The following is a 10,753-nucleotide window of genomic DNA, read 5'->3' on the forward strand; positions in this document are numbered from 1 at the left end:
TGGTGGAATACATGCATCTTTGACATGTTACATATGGAAGGGAGGATTTGAGTGTATGGTTTTCACACAGAATGCTTTTGAACTCTTGAAGAAGAAAGTAGCAAAAGAGAAAATGTTGGCACTTCTATATTTTAAAAAGGTGTTGCAAGTGACTTAAGATGTCAATGATAAAGTAATTGGTGTTATTTTGAGTCAATAAGGTAAATCCATTGCTTATTTAAAAATAAATAAAAAATGAAGCTAAGTAGAAGTGTAATACCCCTCTAGGCCGGCTACAAATAAGGAGGTATTGTGATATCATACCTTTGCAAAAATGTTATCAATAGATATATTTGATATTAAATGCTAATCAATATAGTTAGGAATATGGGTAATTGAGGATGTGTTGCTAGCTTAGGACTTGATGCTTATAATGATTATGGTCCTGTAATGTTTTCATAGGATGAAGAATGATTATTTTTATAAGGGATTTTGATGTACTAACCTATGTTTCAGCAGTCAAAGTTGGAGGGTAAGTAAATGTAGTGGCCTTCCGTGACACACTTCTTAGGATGGTTATATTATTTGCTTGTGAATTTTATATTATTGATTTTCAATGGTGATGTTAGGTTTATGCTAGCTATTCATTAATCAATTGATATGGTTCATGTTCATTTACTATGATGTTTATCATGACCTAACCCTAGTATGATGAACATATTTTGTGTTGATGTGTGAGTAGACTAGTTAACCGATGTGTATATGATTTTTGATTAGGGTGAAGGGAACGATATCATATTTCTCACTTGTGAGAGCCATATGATGTTGCAATTTTCTTTTGCTAGATTTGAGTGTTATGTATATATTGTATGCATGTAGATGGTTGGTTTCATGCAAGATGCAGGTACTAGACATCGACTCCACCTAGCTATACAGGTCTGGGTGTGTCTTTAATCCCAATGGTAGTTGTTCAGAGGTGACATCAAGGCCCTTACCACATCCAAAACCTATCCTATAGCCCAATTCAGTTTGTGCAGTCTAGGTCTTGAGTTGTCCTTAGGTCTTGTGTGTTCTTGTGTTGAATATTATTTTGGTTAAGTTATGTTATTCATTGTTTTATATGTGGCATTTAATGTTTGGTTTATGTTGATCATAAGGCAATTAATTTATGTGTGTACATCTATACAAATATCCTACATGTGTAGGCAATAGGAATATGCATATAATTGAATATGTAAACTAGAAGTTTAGGATATTTTATTATTTCACATTTATTTATTATGGATTGTGTTTGGTAATTATTTATTATTCATAACCTAAGGAATTGTATGATTTGTTATTATTTTGTATTTGATAATTGAGGTATATATATAATAGTTTGTTGGAGAAAATCATTTATATATGATTCTTATATTAGTTATATTATTAAAATATTATTATTAATATTGACATTAGTATTACATGATTGTACCATTATGATATTATGTCTTTGTATTATAGTATGGTTATTAATATTATTACTATTGTTAATTGCATGAAAATATTATATGATTATTATTATTAATAATTAATTAATAGTGTGAGAAAGATATTGATTATTAAATTATATATATATATATATATATATATATATATATATATATATATATATATATATATATATATATATATATATATATATATATATATATATATATATATATATATATATATATATATATATATATATATATATATTCATTTTGGAAATGAATTTAGTGTTGGAGCTTAAATGTTAATTTCTATTTTCTTTTCGAGGGGAGTGGGGTTTCTTTTGGCAGGTTGCCTTTCTCATTTATGAGTGTGGGAGGAAATGGTTTTAAGAGTGTGAGTTGTTTTAGTAATTTTTTTGAGAATTTTGGGAAGAAGTTTTGGTTGGTGGTTTTCAAAAAAAATTAGAGGGTGGTATTCAATGTTTGATAGTGGTTTTGATAATTGAAGGGTCGTTTTTGATAATTTGAGAGTGGTATTTGAATATTTGAGTGGTTTTAAATGATTTGTGAGTGGTTTTGTGTGGGATTTGTTGGTTTTGGATCTTGTGCTCAAATTTATGGATTTTGGAGGTGATTTTGAGTGATTGTTGGTGATTGCCTCGCATGCAAAGTCTTGGCATCTTGCTGGAGATTCTTTCTTCACGGGTTTTGCTTCGAAGTGGTTTTGTTTCAACTCTTGTTTTCATACTTCGTTAACCAAGTTGGATTCTTAAAACCTTTGTTTTCAGTTGAAAACATGAATTTATGCTATTGAAAAGAGTGTATTGTTGTGTGAATTTATATTTATTATTATTTTGTGAGAAATCTAGAAGGGTATGCTATAATTGTTGCATTCATTGATTTTTGGAGATTCTAGAATTCGTTTTATCAAAAATCAAATTCTAGAATCTCTTTTGACTTTTTTTTATGGAATTGAGTGCTTAAACTTAATTGGTGTTTTCCCATCCTGCCATCTATCAGGATGGTATATGTGAAGATGTCATATATAATCATTTTTATATCTATGCATGCCTTAAACAAGCTTCTTTGTGGCATTGGCAGTCTAAGTTGCAACACTTGAAAATTAGATGGTTTAAAACTTAGATAATCTTCCTAGTACATTTGGCAACTTGCACATGTGCAACACTTGAATATGATTGCTAAAAACCTAATATCACCTCTCTATACACTTGGCCTATATTTTAGCCATATTAGATACATTTAGAAATGTTTTTGAATGAAAAAGAAGTAGAAACAAGGGCGCTGACCCTTTACATAGTAAGAACTATTAACAACACCATAAAAATACTAAAAACAACACTTAGACAACACTAAAAGCAATCTTTAAAAATAAAAAATCATCAAAGAGTTTAACAACAAAACACAGGAAACAAGTCTAACCATAGCAAAAGACCAAAAAAAAGATCTATGGGGTCGACTTGCAGACCCCAGTCATATCAATGACTTTGTTCCAGTCATCATATAGGAATTTGTAAAGCTCCCTGACCACATCCTTATCAACTTCATCCACCGCAGTACGCTCTCGCAGGAGGGAGGGAGTCAACGCCAAGTTGTGCAGAACATGTAAGTAGAACTTGTTTATGCTAACCATCTGCTTGTCACGAACATCCAACCTGTGCTTGATCTCTGCGATCTCCCCTTAGAGAGCCTTGGCCTCCAGGATTGAGCCCAGGTTATCAATTCATTTCAGAATCTCCTGGACTTCATTGCTCATGTGTTGTATCTATTCAATGGTAGGGTTCCCCTTAGGAACCCCTCCCTCATCCCCGTGAACATCCTTTTGCTCCACTTAATTGTGCAAACTCACATCCCCACTTTTCTCTTTAGCACTCATGTTAGTCACCGCATCATCCCCAACAACATTCACAGTCTGAGATCTAGAAGTGTTTGGGTCCACCATCTTCATTATTTCATCAAGGTCCACCAAGTTGATTTGGCCAACATCTTCCTCATCATACTTCAAGTTCTCCTCATCATTAAGGGGCCCAGAAATACCCTCATCCACCCCATGCATAGAGACCTTAATAGCCTCTTCACCAGCCCTGTCATACAGAATACCACCTTCCCTACCCTCAGCGCGATCATCCTTAGAGTCAAAGACACTTTGGGATTTATCCTTCTTCTCAGAGTATCCTTTGGAAGCCAACCTTCGGGACCTCCTTTTGCCCTCAACTTCAGGGGTAGGGTTCTCATCATCTAGGTTGTCTAAGGAAGAATTGTCAATGATAATTCTCTTGCATTTAGAAGGGTATTTCCCTTTACCCTTAGAAGGAGTCGGTTTGTTATCTTTCCCAGTTGAGGACGATGGCATAGAGCGAGGTATTATCTCAGTTATCGAAATAGACGAGGGGAACTGAGGGGAAGCAAGGCTTCATTCAAAAGATGTAACAATCTAGGGAGGGAAAGGCCACTAGAAAAGGCCACAAGAGGATGTGAGGCAACTAACGGGGGTTGGAAGAACATGAGGTTCCTCCTAGGATAGAGGAACAAGTGATAGTTATACAACATGTAAATGAGACCCTGATGTAGAGGGATGGGCAGATCATACCCATTCTTAGGGTCGAGGGCTTCCTTGATAGAGAACTCCAAAGAATGTAGAAGGTAAAAAGATAGACAACATAGATCATTGTTGTGAAAATGATTAGGCAGCGACATATGGTAATAGTAAAATACCTTATAGCAGCCCTCAAGGGTGAATTATTTCATGATCATAAGATAAATTTAGTTCCAAAGATACTTGGGCTCTTCTCTAGTGAACCCTCCTTGCAACTTCACTAGTTCTTCCCTTCCCTGAAAAAATCTATTCAGCCCCTCACTATTAGCGACATGAATGGTCCTCTTCCATCTTCTACCATCCAGGGAGAGGCCCATCGCTTGAGCAATAGTCTCTTCTGAGACCTCAAAAGAAACCCCAGCAACATTAACCCTTCTACTAGACCAAGAAGCCGCAAATTGGGCTAAGAGTTGTTCATCATGGCCACGAAGGCTTTCCATAAATTCTGCCACCCCACCTTTGACACAATAGTTCCAGACCACTGCATCCTGTTTGAAATCATCTGGTTTATCTGGTTCATAACTAACTCTATCACCACCCATGGCCAAGTCAGTGATTTTAGCAATAAGAATTTTTCACCGTGAGACATAAATAAAAACACAAAGGAAGTATCCAGTATATAGAACTTAATGAAAATAGAAATTATTTAATCATAAAAGTCAGAGCTTTTGATATGGATTCAGTGATCAAGAAGCCATGTTGTGAAATAATTGTCATAATTGTCCTTCAGGCTAGAAAAATCATGTGAAATATTAATCACACCTTGAGACATGACTTTGAGCATACCAAAGGCCATCTCGAACTCAAAGCAAAAACATTGATCATAAATGCAAGGACCATGTGTAGCGATTTGCGTGAAACAACCAATAAGCTTTGTCCATCCATGTTAGTTGAAATGTGTGTTATCACACACCAACATCATGATGAGAAGATAACATAGGAAGGTGTACCAAGAAATGATTAAGGAACACACATCATAATTACAATTCGTGTTGGTAATCCACCTCACATGACCGTTGAAGCCAGTCATCAAAGGTTTAAGCTTTTTCAAATTTGAAAAATCTTTCCTCCTGTGACTTTTCCGAGTTGAGAGGAATGGGCGAGAAGAACTAGCAAAGAGATTATTCATGAGGAATAAGCTTAGTAAACTCTCCCTACAAGAGGGAGGTAACACTGAGAGGCAGGGAGTTAAGATTCCTCCAACATCTTAGGCCCTAGATTGTTAACTCAATGGCTGCAAGAGCATCAGCCACCCCATTCCCTTCTCCGTAGACATGCATGATGCAAAAGGAGTCAAGACCAAAAATAAGCCTGAGAATATTTCTTATGATACCATTAATCGACCAGTTGAGTTTGTTTCATCCTTTGACAACATCAATTATAAGTTTAGAGTCTCCCTCAATGTCAATAGCCTTGATGCCCATGGAGAGGGCAAAATGGATCCCCCAAGCCAAGGCCATAGCTTCAGCTTGATTGCTGGAGTGACCATTCAGATTCCCCATGTAGACATAAACAAGAGCCCCTCTGTGATTTCTAATAACACCACCCCCTTGCAGCCTGACCATGTCTAGCAGCACCCTCAAAATTGAGTTTCAAGCAACCATGCATCAGGGGGGACTGCTTAGTATTTTGTTTGAGGAGATGCTTGGAGTTATCAGTGAGAGCAAAGGAATGAGGGATATTTCAGTAGGGAGAAATCTCCCAATCCCTATTGGAGGGACAATTAGGAGGCTTCCTAACCTTGGTGACAGAGATGTTTTCCAGGATGAGTTTGAGGAAACTGGCAAAGAAAATTTCCAAAGGGGCTTCCTTATCCGTGAAGATCCTATTATTTCTCTCCTTCCAAATGCTCCAACAGAGGTGTGGGGGGATATTCCTCCAGGGGTGGTGGACCAAGGGGTTGGTGGTGGGACCACCCCACTCTTGCAGTAGTTGTAACAAATTTTCATTCATGGTCCAGCAAAGATTAAACTTATGGAAAACCATACCCCAAAGGGCTTTAGAAAAGGCACAATGGAGGAAGAGATGGGGGAAATTTTTCTCATCCATTTTGCAAAGAACGACTCTATTAGGGAATGTAAATCCACACTTAGCCAAGTTAAACTATGTGAAAATTTTATTCTAAGGAGTGGTCCACTAGAAAAAATTAATCTTAGGAATAAGATAAGGATTCCAAACTTCATTCCACCTAACCAAAGAATCGGGGTCCTGGAGCAGGCTATGGTAAGCATTTTTCACAGAGAACTCCCTAGTGGGGTTCCATTTCCAAATAAATTTATCCTCCCTAAGAAAGAGTGGGAGTCTTATCATACCAAGAAAATTCTTAAGTTCCATGGAAATAGGCAGCAAGAGTGGTTGATTGAAACAACAATCAGAAATAACCTTCCATGTGCTAGTGGAGAAGTAATTACAGACCTTGTCACCAAAGAATTTCATAGTTAAGTCTTTAATCCTTCTGAGGGAGGGGAGGAAATCAAAGGCTTATCCCCAAGCCAAAAATCTTCTGAGAAGCTAATGTTTCTGCCATTACCAATTAGCCACTTCATGCCCTAGAAAATAAGATCTTTGCATTTAAGAATATTATTCCATATTTTGGACCCTTTGGGGAGTCCCTCCTCATTTAGAGCTAAGTGAAAGATTCCTTGGCCGAGGTATTTAGCCCTCATAATATGACCCAGCCTGAATATTTGTGGATAAGATTCCATACCATTTTTGCCATAAGAGCCCTATTGAAGTGAGTAATTTTGTGGATTCCCAGACCACCATTAGATTTTGAGTAGCTGACTTTTTCCCAGCTAACAAGTGCAAGCCTTCTTTTCTCTTCTATTCTCGTCCAAAGGAAATTTCTTTGGACTCTTTCCAGCTTGTCATCCATAGAGGCAAAGATTTTAAAAAGGGAGAGGAAGTACACTGGTATCCCCTACAAGGAAGAGGCCAATAGTTGGAGCTTCCTGACACTGCTGAGAAACCTTCCTTGCCAACCCGCCAGTTTCTTCTACATTCTCTCAAGAATGGAAACCCAGAAGGAGTTGGAGACATCTTTAACCATAAGTGGTAGCCCAAGATAAGTGTTAGGAAGGGAGGCAATTTGACAACCAATGATCCCCTAATTTTATCTTGAAGTTTATTTGCAGTGTGAAAGAAATAGATGTTACTTCTATCATAATTGATGTGTTGACCCAAGGCATCCACATAAAGGTTGACATGGACTTCTATCCCTTGGCCTCAACAACTGAAGAAATCTCAAAAAGAATAGTGTCATCAACAAACTGCTGCAGGATAGTAGGGGTAATAGTAGAAGCATGTTTAATTTCCATGAGGATAAACCTATTGATGAGTGAACTAAATTTTTTTGCCAAGACCTCCACTAGAATAATGAAAAGGTAGGGTGACAGAGGATCCCCTTGACGAAGGCCCCTTGACGCTCCGAAGGGTTCCTAGGGGATACCATTCATGAGAATAGAGATTGACATTAGTGATTCATTCCCTGATGAGGTTAAGAAGCTTCCCCCCCACACCGAACTTTTGAAAGCTTTAAAAAGGAAGCTCTAGTTCACTCTATCATAAGCCTTAGAGATGTTGAGTTTCAAAACCATACCAGGTTTACGGCTGCAATCCATAGAGTGTATAACTTCATGAGTGGAGAAGGCGACATCTAGAATTTATGGACCCAAGACAAACCCCTTTTGACTTGGGCTTATTAGAGAATCCAAGAGGGGTTTAAGCTTGTTAATCAAGACTTTGGTGAATATCTTGTACAAAGTGTTACACAGACTGATTGGTTGAAAGTCCCTGAGAAGAGTTGGCTCCTAAATTTTTAGAACAAGAGCAATGTAAGTGTTGTTTAACTTTTTGAGCAGTTTACCAGATCTAAAGAAATCCTTGGTGGCTAGAATCACATCAGGGCCAGCCACATCCTAGAAATCCTGGAAAAAAGTTGAGGGGAAGCCATTAGAGCCCAGAGATTTGAAATCTCGCATAGAGAAAACTGCATTCCTCACCTCATCTTTGGTAATTGGGGTCACAATGAGATCATTGTCTTCCCTAGTGAGGGGGGAGGGTAGGCAATGAAGGAGGTTCTCATCCAAAACAAGGTTCCTAGTCCTGTTATCATCCATGAACAAAGAAGATAAGTATTCAAAAGCCAAGTTCCCAAGGCCAACATCGTCCTTGACATCCTGATTTTGATCATTCTTTAGACAAGAAATGTGGTTTCTACGCCTGTGAATACTAGTTGATCTATGAAAGAAGGAATTATTTTTATCCCCTTCCTTTAACCATTGAATCTTGGATTTTTGTTTCCAATATAGCTCCTCCCTAGCTAAGTTTTCCCTCCATTTCCTTCTCAAGATCGCCTTATCTTGATGTGTAGATTCCAAGAGGTCCCCTTTGTCAATTTTCTCCTGAATGGCCATGATTTTGGTGTTGAGTTCCTTTTTTTTGAACAAAAATATCTGCAAAGACGTTTGTGTTCCATCCACGGACATTCCTTCTTATTAAGTCTAATTTTTGAGCAACCTGAAACATGGGTGTGCCAGAGACAGGAGTGCTCCACCAACATTTGCTTCAATCTTTGAACTGAAGGTGAGTAGTCCACATAACTTCATAGCTGAAGGGGTAACCTCTCCTGATACTTTGAGGGGGACACACAAGAAGAAGGGGATTGTGGTAAGAAATAGTTCTAGAAAGAGTCGAAAGCTTCACGTTGAAACCAATACCCCAGTTTCCAAAGATGTGGAATTGGTCCAATATGACCTGAAGAAGGTCTTTACCTTTTTTAAGGTTTGACCAGTTTAATCTTTGACCAACCAGGTCCACATCAAATAACCCATAATTATTAATGAAGTCTGCCAGATCAGTCATGTCATTAGAGTACTCCTAAAGTCCCCCAAGTTTTTCAGAAGGGAAGAGAGGGGAGTTAAAATCTCCCATAATCATCCAATGGGCATTGGTGTTATTTTGGATAAGACGAGATATCTTTCCAAAGAGAGAGATGACCCAATCTTATGTTAGGGGTGTAAACATTAATTAGGAATCAAGAACCCAAACTGGAAGAAATCCTGGAAACAAGAAAGTTGGCAGAGAAAGAAATCAGGCTGTCAGAAAACCGTGAGGGGTCCCACATAGTGACCAAACCACCAGAGGCCCTAGTGGAATAACTAATAAAAAAACTGAGCATCAGGCCAGATTACACCAGCAATATAGGCAAAATATGTGTCGATCATTTTAACCTCTTGGAGAAGGACCTCAATTTTATTTTCAAAAATACAATTCTATAGGGCGTATTGCTTATGTGGGTTGTTGAAACCCCTCATATTTTATGAAAGAACTTTCATTTCTTACCTTTTATGGTTGTCTCCAAGGTTCTCTATCTTCCACTGGCAACTTCCCTTGCTGCTTCCTTTCATTGAGAGAGTCTATGTGATGGACGGCTTGTCTTTGGGTCAGTCCCAACATCACTCTTCTATTTCTTCTCTTATGCCTTTGCGTGATCCAACCATCATCTCTAGGGCGTATGTAGCCAATAGAGGAAGCTCCAGGAGATGACAAACTCTTACTAGGGGCGAGAGGGTCCAACACACCTGTCTCAAAACATGGAGGACTATTCAAGAGAAAAGTCTTGGGAGGGGTCCCGACAGTACCAGAAATATTCGGGGTTGAGGATCTGTCAACAATCTCACCATTCTCCAAAGGAGTGAATACTTTCAAAGGGGTGGAGATCAATTTCTCAGAAGAACAAGGCCCCTGAGGCAATAAGGGAGTCTCCTGAGAGGTCAACCTGCCAACCAAGTCCGTCAAGGAGCTAGGGACCCTGTCAACCACTTGGGCAGGAGAGTACAAGAGTTCATTGATGCTCTTTGTAAAGGGTTAGTCCTCACAGTCTCTCATAGGGCACTTTGTGATAGAAGGTTCATTGAAAACCATAGGATCAATGCGCTTGAGGAGCTTAGGACACGTTGGGATAATAGATTCCTCACTAACTGCAAGACCTTTGAGCTTGAGGGTTTTAGGGTCCTTTTCTTTGTAGTCAGAGATAATGTGACTTGCCTTGCAACATTTTTGACAAAAGAGAGTGGCATTTTTATATACTAGAGCCTGAGTCTAGCTTCCCAACTTAGACTTGAGAGTGATGAAGTTAGGAAGATCCCTATTGTAGCCTGATTTCAAAAGCGCACATATACCAGTCTGGATTTTTTTCTGGTGATCTCATCTACACCCACAAAGTGCCCAAAAGTGTTTCCAATCCATCTAAAGACATATTCATCACAATATTCAAGAGGGAGTCTGAGAAGGTGGACCCAAACCGAAGCAGACTTATGAAGGTTAACAACAGAGTCAAAACCAGTCTTCCATATGTAGAGAGACAAGTTGCATTTTCCATAGGTCCAACAGCCAGAGAGAACCTTAATATCATCCTCTTTAGCACTAAACTTGAAGAGGAAAAGAGCATCGGGCATAGCACTAACATAAACACTACCCTTAAGTCTCCATTTGTATGAGGCCCATTTCCTGACCATCTCAACAGTGGGTCAAAGAGAAAAAAAAATTCCCACCAAAGTATTACTCGTGTTGAGGAAGATGTGGTCCATTACTTTATCAAGGAGCTCAATAGCCATTCCTTCCCCAATTTGTATACAAACAGGGATAAAGTTGGGGTCCACCCCACCTGGAGGGTTTCCCACTAGCG

The sequence above is a fragment of the Cryptomeria japonica genome, chromosome 7, assembly GCF_030272615.1.
Source record: "Cryptomeria japonica chromosome 7, Sugi_1.0, whole genome shotgun sequence".
Taxonomy (NCBI): domain Eukaryota; kingdom Viridiplantae; phylum Streptophyta; class Pinopsida; order Cupressales; family Cupressaceae; genus Cryptomeria; species Cryptomeria japonica.